Here is a 20,267-nt window from a genome sequence, read left to right as displayed (position 1 = left end):
TATACTTGATATGAGCCACTTTCAACTTATCAATCCAGAAAAAATGTCTTGTTTCAAGGTATCAGAGTACAAAAATAAGGTTTGAATCGCTTGTAACCAGTAAAAAAATCTGCCAATGGAACAAGAAAAAATTGCTTGAAAATTTCCTTGAGACTAGATCAATGTCTTAATACAAGTAACTTTTCTCTTGTTCCATTGGCAGATTTTTTTACTGGTTATGAGCAATTCAGACCTCATTTTTGTCCCTAAATAACTTTAAACAAGACATTTTTCTGGATTGCTCATGTGAATTTGGCACATATTGAGTCTAAAAAGGAATTTTCTACTGAAAATAAGACAAAAACACTTGATAAGATTTCAGTTTTTGCAGTGTTGTATTTTTCTCATGACATTTCAACTCTTGGTTTATCTGATTTTTCATTAAGTGCGAAATTAATGCCTGCTCTGTGTCATGTTTGGCAGATTAAGAGGAAATGTGAGACCTAGCTGTTCCTCCTCAGATTGCTCTGAAATCTAAAATGTTTGTCTCTCTGTTTTTCAGGAGTTGCATCTCACGCGTTGCGCCTCGAGAGTGATAAATGTCAGCCGGTCCTGATATTTGTATGGGTCTTTCTCCACAACCATTGGTGAGTCCATTCTACAGGGTGTTACAATTTGATCCAGCAGTAAGGTGCTCCTATCCAAAGGGACGCAACGTCTGAGGGGCGGTCCAACATTTGCGAGGATCTCTGCAATAGGGAACAGCAGGAGTCAGTCGATATAGGCACTGTGCCACCGTCATCAAGATCCTCTCCAGCAAAAAACTGCTAAGTGAGGAGTTGTTCAAAGCTTAAGTCGTGGGGAATGAGTAGAGTGGGGACTCTGCAGATTGAGTGCAGTTAGACAACTTGTTCCGCAACTGGGGACTACTACCTAAAAAGTTGTGTCTTTAGCTTTTTCTGTAAGGCAAAGTGGGACTGTAAATTGAATGGAGGTGGATAATTCATTTCACTTCTGGGGGGAAACAGAGAAAACTGTTGCTGGTAACTTAGAGCTCTGGTGATCTGGGAGTACCAGAAACTTTCCTTCTGCAGAGCCAAGCAAGAGAAAAGCAACCTGGACGAGTGATTCCAGGTAGAAGATGATTTTGTTGCTGTTTTGGAAAGAGTTGTGTTTTTCAGACAGATGTTGTGGTTAATTGTTTCCACTATATCTACTTCAAACAGTGGATTTCTAACAGATGCTACTCTAACAAGGCTGCAGACCTTCATCTTACATCCAGTACTTATCTGTGAAACAACAAATCTTTTGTACAAACACAACTGTAGCTTCAAAACAAAATCTAAAGCTGAGGACAGTATGACTTAGATATCATATTTTTAAGAGAGTGTCCAGCTGTTTGAGATGTTTTTCACTTATAGCTTTAATCATTTGAAAAGCTGTTTCGACTTTTAGAGGATGAACTCCAGCCTGCCGTTAATATTTAATGACCAAGGTCTGCCCGATCAACATTTACATCCATCAAAGGATAAAATGTATGTCCTCTGCAACTGATGAGTGTGGAAAAGATCTTTCAACAACTGTGCTGTCTAAAGGCTTTCAAAGCACTGATGTTTTAGTCTCAAAGAGGAAAAGTTTGGTTGCCACCTGACAAATACTCCAGGCCTTGACATTGGTTGCCCAGGAGCTGTGAACTGAAACTGTGGAAGCCCTGTTTCCAGAATAAAACCAAACAAAAAAACAACAAACCAGTCAGCCCCTTTCTTTGGTCCCTTTGACAAGAAGACTCTCTTTAGCCGCTGATTTACGACAACCCTGAGTCACTACTATGTTGTTCCTTTCTGCTGCGGAGGTTAATCTTGTTTCTGGCAGCTAAAATGGATCCCAACTCCAGGTCAGGTTTTGTTGCTGTCTTGGTCTTGTACTTTTTTTGTTTAATGGATCTGAGCTACTGCGCTGGCCGTTCTTGTGGGAGCAGTACATCACCGGAGCTGCATCTGTGAACCTCAACAGGGAGTTACAGCCCGGCCTGGGATGAGATATCAGCCCCTAGACTCAGGAGGCAGGAGGGGGGAGATTTAAAGACTCGCGGATAAAATTTGCAGAAAATGGTGAGGACAGCCAGAGTTTGACATGCAGTTATTGAAAGCACTGGGACGAGAGATTAACTCACCTCCACCACCGCCTCCCTGAGGCTGCGATTCTCCACCGATTTGTGCCTTTTCTACCTTCCCCCTGGGAGGCTGAGTTGCTGGGGGAGAACTGCTCAGCCATTCCTCACTATCACCCCCTGTTCCTGTGTCTGAAAGCTTACGGTGCACGGTTAAGAGCACAAATGCTGTTAGTGTGTTTTCAAAGCCCAAATCCTTTCTTAATGATTCATCAAGGTGGGAAGAATTGGCCATCTGTGGGCCGACTGTTTACAACAGATCAGCTTAAGGGGAGGTCAAATCACGGACACAGACTCAGTTTCTCCTTACGCACCCTGCAGCTCGACCAGGAGTCATTCAGTGGTTGATGTTTGAGAACTTTTTAAATCAAGGTCTTTGCAAAGTATTTATCAAAGCAGTTTTTATTCCTTTCTGGAGACCTTGAGAGAGTTTTCTTTTCTGATATAAAATTACAAAGAAAAATTTCACATGCAAAGTAAGGCTGGGATTGCAGAGCATGAATATTTGAGTACAACTTGGGTATCATTTATTCCCTGTTTCTGTTTAGCCTCACATTCCTTGTATAACGCTGTAATTACACGTCTTCTTCACCATCGCAAAGTGATCTTTAACCTCTTGTTCTCGCTGTTTTGAGGTACAAACACTTAGCCGCTAGTTTCCTCTCAAGAGTTGTACACTAGGGAGACTTTTCTCTTTAAAGAGCACATTTAACATGACCTCTCTGAACAAGACTTCTGCAGCTGACCTTCACTTATACATCATGTACACATCAGCCTCTGTTTCATCTGCACAACATTCCAGGGTTCAACAGCCTCCGTTTGTAGCCACAGCAGAGTAAATACCGGTCAGAGAAGGTTAAGTGAATCAACACAGGGACATTGTGGTTATCCATCCACCTCTCATATCATGGGTAGTTTTATTCCTGAATCCTCGGCCCCGTCAAAATGCCATTGCTTTAATTAACTCTCTGGAGCTTCGCTGAAAAAGGCCATTTTAATAGAGGGGGAATGCATATTAATCTGGCGGCGAGGGACCAATTATAGTTGACTGTCACTGTGCTGGCATGCCTTGTGTGAACTAATAAGACCTCTCAAACCTAAACATAGTGATTAAACTCTCATGTTCTCAGGCCATATCAGGCCCAACTTTGAAATATTAGTAATAACTTATTGAGAGCCTTGGATCGGAACATTAGACACAACTCACCTCACCTTTGTTGTAGATTCAGTATTGATTAAAAACTAACAGAGAAACATTGAGTCAGTTTTCATTCTAATTACACACTCTGTTGCTTTTAGCTCAGTGACATTTTATTTGGTAAGAATTCAAAAGTGTGCTGCACCTCCACAATGTGTTGTGGCTTATAAAACAGCATCTACAGCCTTAATGATGTTATGAAATCCAAGTGATCACTATGTTATCCTGACTTTCACCTCTACAGGATGATGCCGCAGATATTTAGATTGAGCTAATATTTGATTAGTGAGTCCAAATTGAAAAGTTTTCAAGAGTTTACTGATTGGGCTGCATGGGTCGATTAAAGAGAGGGTGTCTTTCCCATAATTTAAGCATGGATGTAGAGTAACAAAGCTTGATGTTTATACTAAATTATTGCTGATTTTCAAACTATCATTTGCAGAAATCCCTGAATCTGCTTGTAAGATTATCAAAATGGTTTGTCCTGGGGAGAGCACAAGATCTTAACCCGATTTTCATGAGACTCGCTGGAGGGAGAAGGTCATCACGTAAGGATCTCCCAACTGGTTCATGGCATGTTGGAAGGGTGGCAGGCTTTAAACACAGCCACCAGAGGGCTACCCAGTCAGAGAGAATGGGGTTTGTGTAGGTGGGAGCCTTAAACAAACAGCAGCTAAAACAAAGTGTTTCAGACAGAGACTGAAAGAGGGGTTTTCTAAGGCCCCGTTTACACAACAATGTTTCATCTGAAAATGCTAAAACGCAGTGAAAAAATCTGTGTTTACAGGGAAAGCCAAGGGACTGAAAATGCTGTACTAAGCATGCCAGGCCTAAAGGTGGTGCTATGACTGCCTTGTCCAGAAGCCGCTTTCGGGAGATCTCCACTGGAGTAGAGTTGAGCCGATCATCTGGTGTATTGGGGAATATTAAGTGCAGAAGTGGAGCAACAGATGCACGTTTTGTATGAAGACAGTCAGCAGATACAGCAGATTGAGCAGCAAAAACACAACACAGTAGTTCCCGATGATCTTAACAATGGTACTGTTGTTCTGTCGTTTGCGCTCATGCGAAGCGTATTGTTACGTAAAGCGTTTCCACTGAAAACGCCGGCTCACTGTTTACAAGGCATCGGTGTCAGCAGCGTTTCAGAAAAACCCCACTCTGGAGGCGGCTTTTAAAAGTTTGCGTTTTAGGTCGGCTGAAATGCTGTTTCCGTGTAAACACTAGGGTGAAACGCAACAAAACTCTTGCGTTCCACCCTAAAACCGTTGTGTTAACGGCTCCTAAAACAAGGATTCCCAAACTTTACATTGCCAAGGCCCCCATAACAGCATTTGCTTCAAGTTGGGGATCTCCTTTGGAAACCAATAGAATAGAATAGAAAATACTTTATTTATCCCCGAGGGGAAATTCAGGAGTCACCGCAGCATTTAAGAAAACAAAAGTAAGAAAGAGTATAGAAAGTGCAAAAATGTCCATAAGAAATTAGATGACGACATCCCGTCCACCACTCGTCCACAACTCTCCAGCCCAGCCAGTCTCCACCTCCACAGGGTCCAGGACTGAGCCTCCCCAGCAGTCTGTTCAGTTTCTGTCTCCTGGATCCTGTCTGCTCACAGCAGGCGAAGCTCCTCCGATGTGTCGCGGCGTCCGATGTCTGCTCCGTCAGCCACGTCCGTGAACAGCATGATGCCGCTGGATTAGCACAGCTAGCTCATCCAATCCCCCGGAGCCAGATCCCACATTCCCAACAACGATGGATGGAAGGACAGGTCCACGTCGTCACCTCCCAGCTCACATCCGAGAACCAGCACGTCGTCCTCACCTCCTCCTCCTCAGCTCGAGGGAAATCATCAAGCCCTACACTAGTTAGCATTGACATGCTACAGGCTGCTAACAGCTAATTTCGCATATAAACAATGCAGCCATGGTTACATGTAGGATCTCCAGACAAACACAGGAGAAAAGTAGTAAAAAATACCGCCGAAGCCACAAAAAGTTTGGTGTCCGTGACCGACAATGAACCATACAAAGTGATGATCCACTCCAAATACAAAGATGACGAAAAAGAGACGAAAAAATTACAAGAAACGGACAAAGAACAGAGAGCTGCTGCAACAGGCAGCTACTTGGGCAGCGCCTAGCAACCGTTAGTGTAGACAATGGACTAGGTTTCAAAACAAATAAATAAATGTAAACTTCAAGAATGATTTTTCTGACTTTCATTCACTTTTCAATAACTATTACATTTGTTAAGAATATGAAATTCTTAACAAACAGAAGCCAGACCCACACAAGTAGGTTGTGGCAAAAGGGAGAAGGCATTTCAGGGCTCTGTCAGCAAAGGTTGGATACTCTTTTCTAATAAGTAGCCAGTAGTTAGACAGAGGAAGAGTCTCAAGTTGAGTTAAGTTTTTAGAAAGCTTATTAACAGGCTCAAACCACCAGGTGGACATGGATCATGACATTTTCATGCCGATGTAGCAGCTGTCACATGAGGTGGGTGAGGTAGGTACAACCACAAACTCCAGAATTTAATGATTATGGCACTTTATGTGTTACATGTTCAGGACAAAAAGAAATCACTTACTGTTTTTCCCGTCCCTCCAATTTTCTGAGCCCCCCCTGGTGCCTCCTGGGCCATGGTCCCCACTTTGAAAACCACTGTTCTAAAACACCAGAGTGAATAATTTTTTGAGCTGACAGAATAAAGACTAAAAAAGTGCAATACCTCTTCTTTAAGTGTTAAAACTGATGCAAAAGGATCATCAGTCAGGTCATAATAAAGAAACTTACTTTGAGTTGATAGTATATAGTAGTATGTTGGAGTGTGTCTGCCTTTAGAGCTTTTTAATGTCGGCAAGTATTTAAATGCAGAGTAAAAAGAAAAACACATGCTATATCTGTGACAGTTAAAAAAAGAAAAAAAAATCACTGATACACACCAATAGTTCATCAACCAGGGTTTTGTTCAGTATTGGGGTGTTGTTGAATGTTTTCTTTGAAGCCTAAAGTTGCTATACTTAACAAGAAGTTAGCAGAACATAAAGTTTTCTCCTGGATGGCCGGGAGCAACTGGACAATCACAGACCCATCTATTTACTGTACTAAAGATACTTTGTGATTAAGTATTGTTCTATTATTACACACTAAAGATAAGGGTGTATTGAGTAAATGTAGAAACCTGATAATAAAAAAACCCCAACATGAGTAGTTTAGCTATGAGCCTGGAAACGAACGGTGGCTAACATCATCTACCTGCAGAAAAAATGATTAAATGTTTGTTTTGAAAGTATCCTGGAATTGCTTTCATTTTCTATTTTCCTGCCTGTGACATAAATAAATAAAGCGGGTACAAATCCAATACAATCCTTGTGTGACATGAGAGGCATGTGAGATGTGCGTCAGCAGTCAGAACAGTCGCATCTGTTAACACGCTCACCAAGATGAAAATCGAGCCATCACGCAGCCAGCATGTATCCTGCCTGAAATGCCCAGGGGTGCACTTGGCTTCCAGAATGCAAGCAACACCAGGGTTAACCGTACCAGATCATGCCAAATGTTACTGAACCAGATAGGCTTAGTGGAAATGCACCATTACATGGTCATTTCAACAGAAATATGCTCAACAAGCAGCAGGAGAAACAAGCCTTATTTGCATCATTTCTTCAGCCAGTAAAACAAAATGTGAAGTGAAAGTGATGAGCAGTTTCTTTAGGCTGTCCTGGCTGAGTACATTTAGTTTTAGAGCGTAAAGATGCTGAGGAAAAACTTTTGACACTAACTAGCCAGTGAATTGTTAGTTGGACTTCTGTCTCACCGGTGTCCTCTGGATGGTTTGGGATAAAGTCTTCTCTAAAATACATACATTATAAGTCGACTGTGCTCTGCTCCTTTGCTGTATGAAAACTTAAATTGTTCCAAGAAAGTTTTGAAGCAACTTTTCCTGACAGTGGTGTTGAATGTGCAAAGGAGGACTTTTAATAAGGCGGTGTTAGCCAGGAGTCACACAGACTGTCTCTGAGGGCCAACAGGACCATCGCCGTGAACTCCCAGCTTTCCCACTAATTCACTACTTAATTCTCTCTGTCTCTGTGTTTCTCTCTGTGGCTGACACCTCAGAGAAGCCAACGTTTTGTTTTCATCTAAAGGCAGAGAGAGTGCTGGCTCACAGCCCAGTGATCCACAATGTCCTGTTTTTAAAATAATTAAGATGGCAGATAATTTATCAAAGTTAATCACACACTTTTATCCCACAGAAACACACACTCTCTCAGTTTTATTTTGGTCCCCTTCCTGTCTCTTCATCTAAAGCGTGATTGATAAGCACATTTCTGCCAGAGAATTGCTACCCAAAGTGACATTTCAACCATGTCGCCTTTGGAATGATTTCTTGTCATCTTGTGCCTGAGCTGCAGGAAGTGTTCAGATATTGTTTATTACTCATTTTGATTCATCCAAAGTCAGAGTGCGTCTGAGGCCACTGTTTGTCATTTATGCACTGAGGGCATATTAATGGGCCAGAGAGGGAACGACTTTAATAAGTTAATGTACACTGGGTGAGAAGAGCTTTTTTATGACTGGATGTGGCACGGGGGGATTGGTGGAGACGGAGGGTGAAATGGGGTTTGCAGCCATGCAGGCAGCTCGGGTCCTCGGTGGAATTTGCAATCTTTTAAGGAAATTACAGGTTGTGACGATAACACCTTCATGTTCTTGCTGTCTACATTTACTGCAGTAATGAGTCTAACTGTGCTCCGAACGTGCCGTTTCAAACATTTCATGCACTGCAAAGGCGTCTGAGTGAAAAAGGTTTTCATCCTCCTCAGAAGATTACATGTTTGGCCCCAGAAGAAGGAAAGTGGAGCTGAAGGTGTGGCGGATGTAAAGCGGATATTTACAGATGCTCTGGAAATAGATGTAGTCGGGCTCATTTGTTGCTCTGAACCAAAGTTTCTGTGTGTTTACAGCACAGTAATCCTGGACTTAAAGTATATACCAGTGTTGTTTGTCTGTAGAAGTCACAGGACTAATCGTACCTTTCACTGGAGCTGTGCGTGTACCTCTGATGCGTATGTTTACTGCTGCTCTCAGTAATAATTACATCCTTCAGAGTGGCAGGGGAGACCATGCTCTGAGCTCTGGGGGTGCGTTATGTGTTTTATTGATTGGTCACAGTTGTGATGCCACATGAGGAGAGCTTCTTTTCTAGGGTTTGGACATGGCCTCACTTTTTTTACCTGGATTACATTGAACAGTGATTATGACAGGGTTTCCGCTGAGTTTGAGTTCTCTGTGGTATTACCTTAAAAATGGATTTGTAAACTGAATTGATTCTACAGATAAAAGGTTCAAGTCACTTTCATTGGATGATGGTGGTGGGCCATTGGTAGTCATGATGACACAATAAACAACAGCAACTTATACAACCCATTTTACACTGAGAATGAGTACATGCCAATAGGAATGGGTACCTTTCACATTTGAAACAATATGGTACCGATTCCCCGTATCTGGCATTCGGTACCGGAACTCAACGGTACCAGTTTTTGGTACTTTTTTGTGTTTATAAGGTAAAAAATATGAATTTGTTTAATAATAGAATATATATTTTTTTTCAATTTAACATGTTTATTCTTCAATAAATGACCTTGCAATGCTGTGTTCATGTCCAGCATGGAAAATTGTCTACTCTTCCACTCCCTCACAGTCACAAGGATACATTTAGGTACCTAAACAATGGTACCATTTGATTTTACATGAATCGGTGCTTTTGACAGAATTTGGTCGGTACACATAAAAGTACCTGATTCGGTACCCTTCATGCCAAACCCTCACCAACCAAATAATCACACAACCCTGCTCCTAGGACAGGGCAACTTCAGCACTCACTGTGACATCAAACATTACATGTTTCCTTAAACAATAAAACTTCATATCCTTAGGGGATATGGACAATACAATAATACAAGGTGGTTAAACAAAGAATGAAAATCCTTAATATGGTACGGCTCTACTCCACCAATCAGTGCTGTCACTCCATTTAATGGCTGCAGAAAACAAATGACATGGTAACATGGCCCAGTTTGGCAGAGTATTGATCCAGAAAATGGAGATAAAGTTGTTGCGTTCACTTAATCTGGTATAAAACCTCTAGACCTGGACAGTTTTTAATCAGCACAGAAATGTGGGTGTTAGTCTGCAGGGAAATTTAAACACTAGTGATGCTAGCTCTGCTAACATTAGCCACTCTCAGCAAACCAAACTGACAATCTTGTACCTGCACACACTTTTGGCCTATATGATGCACAGCATCATATAGGCCACCTGGACCATTTTGTGATGTATCCCTGGGAAGCTCATCTCCTCTTTTTTCAGGAACTGTTTGAATTTTTTTCCCAGATAGTTAAGATGTTACAGTAATGGAAGCATGTCGCAGGGGTCTCTGCACAGACACCTCCCAAAAATGTGGAAAAAACACATGGGTAGTCAACAAGAGAAAGTGTTTTGATAGTAAGTGGTTGATGGCCTTTCAATTTTATTGGAAAAATGATTAAAAATTGTTAAAAAAAATAATAATAAAATGCTTTTTACAGTGTCATTGCAGTCTGGGCCCCATATTAGCTCAGAAAAAACAGCCTGACAAAAAAAATCAACAAAACTATAGAGAGAAGTTAACTGAAACACAAAACTTGGCACAAAAATAAGTGTCTTTGAATGTGGATTCTTACCCAGTACCATAACACCTGGATATTGCCATAAAGCTTGTCTTTTCTTCTTGATGGAGTTGTTTGACTTTTCTTGTTTGCGCAAATGGCAGGGGAGTTACGGTAATTTTGAAAAGATTCTGTTTATTGATGTACCCCCTTTTAAAATGGGTGCTTTGGGTCTGAAAGAGTAACTTGATTCTGCTAAATTTTGACTGTTTTCTGAGTACCTGAGTTACTAAAGGATTGTGCAGCTCATGTGGGTTTGAAATGTGTGCAAAGGAACCAAAAGACATGAATCAGTTCACCAAGAGCCTGATTATAAATAACTAACACTGTTGTCAGTGTTGGTGATTTAAACATTTTCATCTCTTGATGACCAAAGAAAAACACATCTGTTAATACAAACTGGTAATATTACTTTGATATTACTGTTATAATGATCAGGAGTTAAATCAGCCTGGAGTCTGAGGGTCAACCCCTGCTCATATGGACTGTACCATTAGACACGACAAAGTGCTTTATTTATGTTTTCTCTGTATTTATGTTTTCTCATCTGAATGAGCTGCCTTTTGCAAGCTCGCTGTTGGAAGTTAGCTGGATAGAAGCTGTGAAACAATCAATCATGGATCCTCTCCTAAATGAAATACAGTCATAAAACTGGAGCAAACTACAGAAAGGTACAGAACTTTGTGGGTGTTTTTTCTCATACAAGAGCAGTTTGCTTTGTGACTTCCCTCCTGAGTGTTTCCTTTCCATTAGACCAGTTGGGTCACACATTCCCGTTCAAATGACCGGGAAATATGTTGCTCCAGAGCATCCCTACCCCGTGTACTGTTGGTAAGTGTTGACAAAAACTGAACACTGGATGATTCATGAAATCCTAAAGAAAGCCAACATCTTAGTGTAAATGCAGTGGAAAAAGGAAAAGTGCATTTTATTTTGGACCTCTTCCAGATCACACAGAGAATACCTTCATCCCCTCTGGGATTGAGAGTTTTCACAGAATAAAATAGAAAGATAGAGACAAAAGTCCATGAGCAGAGGTAAGGAAAACTTTGACTTTTTTTTTTTTGACTCAGGAGAGCTTACTTTGACATCTTTGTCTATGAAAGTTGAGCATGAAACAGTGAAGTTTTATTCAGATTTCTCTGAGCATAAGTGCAAAAAGTTTTCTAATGTTGCAGTTTGTCTTCCATCTGTCACTGTCGCAAGAAGCCCATCTAAGCAGTAAGCCCAGCCTTATAATCATACAAAGAATTCAAACATTGAACGTATCATCATCTGTTATTCAAAAGAAAAATATTTGCATTCAGCAGCGACACTTTCTGTAAGCTGCACACATGTAGGTTCTTACATTATTTGCAGTATTAATAAGCATCTACCTCACGCTGTGGCAAAAATTACTGTTTATCTCCGCTGCGCACACATATGATAGAGTGCTGCGCTGCTCGCGCTGTGCTGTTTTGAGACTCTATTTGGATGCGTGGTGGTGATGTAGCAGAGGGTGGCAGCAGCAAAGAGCCGGCAGGCGTGACTAATCTGGGGATCTCCTGTGTGGCGTGTGCAGCTAGCCGTCCTTCACGCCTCACGCCTCCTCTATGGGAGCAGCACACTGTAGGCCTCACACACTGACGGAGGGAGGAGGAGACGGTGTGACTTAGAGGTTGATGCTGATAGATGTCACACACCTTGTGTAGTTAAGGGAGGAGAAGTTTATAGTCAGGCCTCTTTGAGAAGTTTGATTCTTCTTTGACTCTGTTGAAGTAGCAAAAGCACAAAACAAAGAGGCAACAGTTTGCACTCATTAAAACAGACATCAACGCAGTTTGAGTACATCTTCCTTGACTCAGACTCAAATTGCAGGTGCAGAAGCTCCATAAACATCATTATGAGTGTTTATGATTGTTTTAGTGAGAAGTTTGAAGTCTTTTAAAGATTTTGAACTCATATTTTTAAACTCTGAAAGCTCTTCTCACTGCACACATTTCACTTTATTTGACTGCACTGTGTTAGCTCCAGGCCCTCAGAGACCTACTAATTCTGTGTCAATGATCATTTCTTCGTCATTACCAAAATGACTAAACTGAAGCATGGGAACGCTGAACAAAGCCTCGTCTTGGTACGTGCGACAGGAGGGAAATTTGGGGATGTACGTACAGTTCTGCTAATAGGATTGCTTTGTTCTTGTTCAGCTGTGATGAGATAAACTCAAGTGGCTTCATTTGACTGACTTCAGCTGCTTTGTGCTATACATCAGAATGAGACAACTAATATATTCAGCGACTTACTGTCAAAGTAGAGGGAAGTAGTGGATCACATCTCTGAGTTTAACTGTTTTTATTGTGAGAGACGCTTCAGAGAGAACGACAGAGAGATGGACAGGCGGATTATAAAAATCCACTTTTATTATTCTGGGCTTATTCCTGAAATCATGTTATCTGAGTTATGATATTATACTGTTTGTTGTGAGCACATTTTCTCAGGATGATTGATAACATTTACTCAATGACTGAGTGTAAACTCACAATATAAAGGTATAATATCAAAAAGACACCTGTGCACAAAAACAGTATTGATTTAAAGACCGCCTTTGCTCTTCAACTGACATAAATTAAATTGGCATTATAATCCATTAAGGTGGAAATGCAATTCATTTACATCTGTTGGAACATTTCTGTCGTTTTACTCAAAAAAAAACAAGTAATCACTCCTGCTGTTCCCCCTGATTTATGTTGGATCTTTGTTACAGGGCAGAGGTGGAATTCACTGAACATTCTTGACAGAAACGTTTGAGGAATCTCAGAAAAATCTGACAGTCTGTCATTTTGACGGATTAGAATACAAAGGACAATCCATTATCAATTAGTGATTCTCACTTAGTGATGTCAGTTTGCAGATTAATCACACACAAATTTGGAATCAACTTTAGACGTAGCCCTTCAGTTGGAAGGTTGGAGTTAGACTTTAGCTCCTGGAGTCACATGCTGGACCCTGTTGACCAAATTACTGCAGAACATGAATGAAAGTGAGTGCCATACTGTGGTAAGCCCTAGAAAAAAGTCAAATAAAAGGATAATAAAAAGAAGGGCCCTTGGGGACACAGCCCAAACTTAAACACTGTGGAGCGTGAGAGAGTAGCCCAATCAGCAGGTGTATCACCTGGGCAGCGTCAGCTTACTTTAGCCTCGTTTCCACCAGCAGTCTGATTTAGATCAGTAAAGTTTGGGTTGGCTGGGTTAAGTCTGGTCCTGTTTGCGTTTCCACAGCCAACCGTGCCCCCTCGTGGTCGGCAGCGTGTAAGCTGGATGCCGACAGCCGCATCAGTTAAATAACAACATGATACCAAAGCAGCGTGACTCAGTGTAGCCCGCTAATAAATCCAACAAAGAAGAAAAACATGACATGATAAACAAAAAGCAATGATGGAAGACATCCAGAAATTCACCTTCTTCATGATTGGAATGTGGCTCTTTGTTACAAAGCGTAATCAAGCTTTGTTTCAAAGAAGTCGAGCCACAAGGTGAAATACAGCCGCTGTCGCACAGTAAGTGATAATTCTTTCAACCAGTCCACGACTGTGTTGTAGCTCTGGTTTGGTCTTGCACCCCTACGGAAAGGTCCCAAAAAGTGGGATGGCTTGTCTCGTTTTTTTGAGGATCTGTCCTGGGATTAGTCAGTGGAAACACCATAAAATGTGTGCTTTACCGAGATGAACCGAACTGAAATGCTTAGTGGAAATGGGGCTTTTGTCCCACTTTCCAACTTTCTGGTACATTAGAGAGGCAGAGGAGCATCTGTTTGACAACAGACCACAGCACTTAACTTTAGTGCACATTGAACCTCCATGACAACTGTCAACTTTTGCTCAGGATAGTTGTGTTGGGTCAAAAAAACAGCGATGACAGGTATTTGTGTTTGACAGTGTTTTTTTGAAAACTCAGGCCAAAGTGAAGATTTCGGAAATTCTGGTTTCATGGTTTGGTGAATACCCTGGGAAACAGAGTTTCTGGTTCTGAGTCATCACAGTTGAACGATAAGGGTTAATTCTGATTGGCTGGCACAGGTTTTACGTCTGAATATCACTGACAAATATGCGTTTGGGATGTTTAGAGTCGCACTTCTTGGCAGATTTTCACCCGGTTACATGTTCAATCATAAGTAACAGTAATGCTAGCATATTGGTGCTAGCAGACAATTAACTCAGTATGCGATTAATATGATAAGCATGAGCTAAACTAATACAGAAGGAACAGCATGACAAACTTTCTTTATTCACTTCTGTGTGTGTGTGTGTGTGTGTGTGTGTGTGTGTGTGTGTGTGTGTGTGTGTGTGTGTGTGTGTGTGTGTGTGTGTGTGTGTGTGTGTGTGCGTGTGTGCGTGTGTCATGCAGTCAGAACCAGTAAATCACAAATACTACACTCAGAGTTTCCAAAGTTGATTTTGATTTTTGGTGAGTTTTTATTTTGCAACAGCGCAGTTTAATTCCAACTCAGAAGGGGCTGAATATAAAAAAACATTTTTCATTGTTTCATGGACTGATGTGCACTGATAGCCATGAAACATCGACTTCATTAGAAACTGAAAATTAAAATCAGGTAATAACTGTCTGCCAGAGAGAGTCTAAAGCTAACTCTGACTGTGAGAGAAACCATTTCCATCCGTGGTGAAAGCTTTTGATTCCATTAAAACAAAGCCCACTGTATCCACCACATGCGGGATGAATCAAACGGAGTTACTGATTAAATTATTTCATGAATTATTTGATAAACTGCCAATATTTCTAATGAGTCAGTCAGTCACCCACTCTGTTTAGCATGTGAGTAATTCAGTGTGGAGTGTTTTGGAGTAAACACAGAGATGTGTGTAGAAAAACAAAGTGTGAATGAGTTTTTTATGTGTTTGGGCTTCTTTTAAACTTCTACCAGTGGGTTTTTTCCCCATCTGCCTGCCTTTGTCACAGCGTCTTTGTAGACTGAACGACTCAGTGAAGCCAGGCCAGAATAAATCTCTGTGTACTGACGCTGTCCGTGCTGGCTCCAGATTCAGCCGCTACCTTTTAAGCTTCTGTTCATTGTAAATCTCAAACGCAAAGATCGCTTTCTTCTACAAGCTGGGCGCTGCCTGCTTTTAGTCCACACAGCCGCTCCATGGTAAACTTTAACGAACATGCTAAGGCACAGCGTCCAGAAATGACACCACAGGAGCTTTGGAAATGTCCTGTTTGTATGCATGGAGCCACTGACCCTGCTGCTGCTGCAGCTGACGGCTTTGGGTGGAGGAAGGGAGTTGAAGAAACACTTCACTGGAATGATAATTGGATGACTGGTCTTCCTAACAGATAACACACGAGGCCACTTTGATAAATGAAAGATCAGGAAGTCTCACCGTCTTGCTCCACGGACACGAGGGAGAGGGTCAAAGTGAGGAGGAAGAAGTAGCGGTGTTGGCTGAAATCTCTGTTTTTCTATCCCCTCCTCTCTCCCACACATCTCTGCCTCATCACAAATTAAAAAAAAAAAGAAATATCACAGGCTGTGAGGTGAATCACAGCAAGACTCAGAGCCCATGTATTATTAAGACTTGAGCGGAAAAGGTTTTGAAGTTATGCTAATGAAGAGTCTTTTCCGTGCTACAAATCTAATCGTCATTTAGATCATTCCTGTCTCTCCTCTTGTCTCCTCCTCTTTCTGCTCTTTCTCTCTTTTTTTTCTCTATCTTCTACCCATTCTACAAGAGTCACACATTCAAGGACGCAGCGTTGGCGTGGAGCTGTGCATTTGATGTTTCAGGGGGGGTGACGCTAGATTAGCCAGCCGCTCCAGAAAGATCAACACAGACCTCTGACCGGAGGCTTCTCCTCCCACGTTCAACCTGTAATAAAGAGCTCATTTTTCCTTCATTGCTTCCTACCCTATATATCTATACTATTCCCTGTGAGACAGGCAGAACATGTGAGGATCAGTGTGAATGAATGGTCATATTTGCAGATATATGTATCGCACAAATAGCCTTGCCCTTCCATCTGTTTGCACTCGCAGAGGAGAATCACAGTGTTGCTGTGTGTTGAAATGACATGAGTGTTAAGAGCATCACCAACACAGCTGACCTTTTTTTTTTTTTCATAACACGCCAGGATTCGATTGAATGTTACAACGGTCAGAACTTGAGTAGTTGAACCTCTGCAGAATGTTAACTTTTCCATTACTGAATCATTCAGTCTGGTGAGAAAATCTGCGAGGAGAAATTCAAGTTGACAGAGGAAACAATCTGTGTTATATACTGTTCATTATATCAGCAGGATGACGCTGAAGACGGATGCTACTTTGTGAAAACGTGAACCAAGCCAACAGGTAGCTACTGCATGATGCCATGGTTTGTAATATTATCAGGTTTTTGATCTTTTTCTTTGGCTTGAATGATTCCAGAGAGACTTTCAATGATACCACAATACTCCAGTTCACAGTTCAGTGGTATTTGGAGGTCAAGACGAAACACTAGCCTTACATTTTAGATCTTTGCAATGACGTAAAAACATTACCCTTTAAGTAGTTTGTTTTTTGAAAAAGGGCTTTATGAGATACTTTAAGAGCTCAAAGTTCTCTGTGTGTCTTTTGTTGGTTAGCAATCAGAAGTAGGGATGTCCCGATATTACATTTTCACTTCCGATACGATACAGATACTGCAGCATTGAGTATTGTCCGATACCAATATTAATCCGATACGATATCAGCATTAAACATGCATACTTTTATTACTTATTTTGTAGTATGTCTGTCATGTAAGAAAAGGCTTGATGAAGTGATATTATTCAAACAAAGAGCAGTAGTCAGCAACAGTAGGTATGAGGAAAAACTGACCCATTTATTATTAACCAATGGGTAACAGAAGTTTTAACATTAAACATAAGAATATACTAGTAATTGAATAAAATGAAGAATAAATTAGAAGACCCAGAAAATAACCTGAATAAATCAAATAAAAACAGCAGGAGCAGAGTCTGGAATGGAGTGCTTATATCAGAGATTTTAGATGCATTCCGATACGATACCGATATTTGTTTTTTGCTGATATCGGACCGATATCCGATATCAATATCAGACTGGGACACCTCTAATCAGAAGTAAATTTGTTTGGCTCTGTTTCAAGGAACACATTTGTGCTAACATACCATAGCAAGGTATACATCCGTTGATTTGTGAATCAGTAACTACTAACTCTAACCCTGACCTTCCTTATTTCAAATTAACTTTTAATGCTGATGTTAATTTGAAAGACGCTGATAAAAAAAACCAAACAAAAAAAAACCAGTGACTTCCATTCTTTCCAGTTTCTTCATTCGTTAATATCTGTGACAACATGTAAACATGTGGAGTGGTTTGGGAGCCAAAAAAGCTGTTTTTGCAGATCTTGATCTCAAGTGGGCTACACCTGTGAAATCATGGCATAATAACCTTCAACCTCAATTTCAAAATTTGTTTCAGATTTATTAAAGTATCTTTACATAAAAAAAAAAATACAACCTGAAACTTTTTTTAGAAAATAAAGTGAAATTTCAGATGTAGCTACAGGTTTCTGAGATTCAAAAATACTGTATTTTACTTTAAGGATATGATTCGTCCAGACCAGTAGACTATAAACAAGTCTTTTGATCTTTAGGAAGAATCAAGGCATTAACTGTTTTTGATGTTAAAGGTAGTGTCTGCAGGACTTTTTGTTACTTGTTGGTAAACACAACATTTAAACTGGGCTTCTCCTCCTTGGATCAGTGCCAGCGGCAGCACACACCCACTGCCTCTTACCATGTGAACACACTCACGAGCCCCAGCAACCACCTGCAGCTACATGGGAGAAACTCGAGAGCTGTGCACCTGACTTAGCATGTTAGCACAAGCCAATTATGGGTTGTTGACACATACCTGGTTAGCAAAAAGCCAACTTGCATCTCTCCTTGTCCTGTGCTGCTCTGCCTAAAATCAAGTGTGACAGTCAAGCCAAGCTTTACCCTCATTTAAGAATCACTTTATCTGTTTGGCGTTTCGTCTCTCTCTCTCTCTGCTATGTCTACGAACACAGCCACTTACTATACTCAACTCACTTGCGTCACTTGCGTTACTTGCGCACTGGGTGCGGTGTGATTGGCTGACGTAACCACTTCTAATCTCCACACAGAAACCTTCTGACACAACAAAAACATCAACATACAGGCAGAGGAGAGGGTTTGAGGCAGACACAGACACTGAAACACGTGTATAGAGGGAGACAGTTGAGGAGGATTATTCCTTTGAAAGTTAGCATTTTATTTTTTAGGAAAGTTCTTCAGACTCTACCTTTGACATCCCTTTCAACAGATAGTTATCTGTTTAAAATCTTGGATTAATTGTACACACCTGAATTTTTCTTCACCTGCAGAAAATTAATCAAAAGAGTAGGTCAGCTGTGTATGAGCCAACTTGAGTTTTTGTAAGTGCAAAGATATTTTCTCCACTTTGATATTGGTGTATTCCAGCTGACACAGTATTGTTTGTAGAGTTTGTAATTTCAAGACAGTTTCCACTGTCAACACCTAACACAGTCTATTTTTGTTAAGGGTAACACATCGTGCAGATCATGAGTGCAATAAAAAACAGCGAGGAGCAGAGAAAATAAAAAAGGTCAAATTTAACCCAAGGAAAAGTGAGACGCTGAGCTTCAATATGAAAGCTGCCTTCTGGTTGTGGGGGGTGTTATGTACTCAGTAACCATCTCTGCACCCAGGGCAGGAATGCACTGAGCTGGAACAATAAAAGAAACTGTTTCTTACTGCATAACCTCCCAGTGTTTCCAGTGTCAATAAGCCCATTCGTTGAACTTCACAGATTGTTTTGGAGCCCCGGCTCCTGTCTGGTGTTATTGATTTGGATCAGAGATAATACTCTGTAATACATGGGGTAAACCCTGGACATGAACCTTGCCTTCAAAGTTCATCATAGATTATAATCTCAGGAGCTTGTGTGCACATGTAGGGTAGTCTTAAGATATATGATATGGGTAATGTTATGGCCTTGGTTGTATTGTGCTTAGTATTATGTTCTTTTTCATGTGGTGTGTAAGAGTGAGACCTCCCTGTGTGGCTGTGACATGAGAATCTATAATGCTGCTGCAGAGAGGATTGGGGATTGGCTGGGAGAGCTGACTGGGTTGTCTGGGATCTGGATGCTGCTGTTGTCAGTCCGTGTCAGAACAGGCTGGAATCTATAGCGAGCATTGTTCATTGTTGTCATCAGCAGCATGTTTACTCTTAGCCTCCTAACTTTGATTAATTGTGTTCAAATCTTTTATTCATAAATCAATAAGTTTGGGAAATTGTGTTGTTTTTTTGTTGTTCTTGACTAAGTCCTTTGGTTTGAGTGGCAGTTTACTACTTTCACCTTTTGTGCTCACTTTTTTTCCCCTGTTTTTGTTTTGTTAACGGTTAGGTTCCAAGGTTTTTGTTCTTGATGGGTGTTTGAATTTGTTTGATTAGATAAGGGGTGGCCAAGCAGTAAAAGACCAAGAGCCACAAAATTACTGTGGTACTACAAAGAGCCACATCACACACATGGTCTTACAAACACACTTCCCCTCACACATAAACGAAATGTCATGAAATGAAAATCAATACATTTCAATCTATCTATCTAGATAGCTATGAGCACATGAGCGATTGAGAGGAACACGTGTAGAGAAGAGAAACTGAAACTTAAGTATCAACCTTATCACCCAAGTATTGATCAATACTGATCCCAACGTAGGCATCAATATATCAATATTTTAGATTGATCAGCACACCACTACTTACAACTATATATAGATCTATATATATACCTTTTTAGGAATGGATCGAAGAGCTGCACACTGAAAGACAAAGACCCACATGCGGCTCGCGAGCCACAGGTTGGCCACCCCTGGATTAGATAGATAATCGTTTAAAATCCCAAGATTAGTTTGTTGTTGATGGTTTGGGGACCACAGAGGTGGATTGTTTTGGGTATTTTACTGATTCTTTTTTATGTTACAAACCTGCTCCCCTAGATGGGTGCACAACAGTTTGTTCTTGCTTCTTTCTTTCCAGATATTTCTGTTATGTTGTAATTTCCAAGCCACTGTGTGTAAACATGATTTATCTTCATGACATGGATGTCTGGAGAATGTGATACTTAACTAAATGTACATGAACCTGACTGTAAAGAC

The 20,267-nt window shown here is 40.9% G+C and overlaps 1 protein-coding gene across 10 annotated transcripts in view; it reads left to right on the top strand.

The window, feature by feature from the left end:
• arvcfb (ARVCF delta catenin family member b) overlaps positions 1-20,267 on the top strand; it is a 339,618-nt gene that overhangs the window by 86,015 nt on the left and 233,336 nt on the right. For all 10 annotated transcript variants that reach the window (XM_074669433.1, XM_074669436.1, XM_074669427.1 and 7 more), the window contains exon 2: positions 542-626. The gene's annotated coding sequence lies outside the window, so the exon portion shown is untranslated. The remainder of the gene's footprint in view (positions 1-541; positions 627-20,267) is intronic.

Source organism: Halichoeres trimaculatus, unplaced genomic scaffold, assembly GCF_033239565.1.
Source record: "Halichoeres trimaculatus isolate MK-OKI-2021-1 unplaced genomic scaffold, fHalTri1.1 fHalTri1_scaffold_5, whole genome shotgun sequence".
Taxonomy (NCBI): Eukaryota; Metazoa; Chordata; class Actinopteri; order Labriformes; family Labridae; genus Halichoeres; species Halichoeres trimaculatus.
This window is presented reverse-complemented; position numbering and strand designations above follow the sequence as displayed.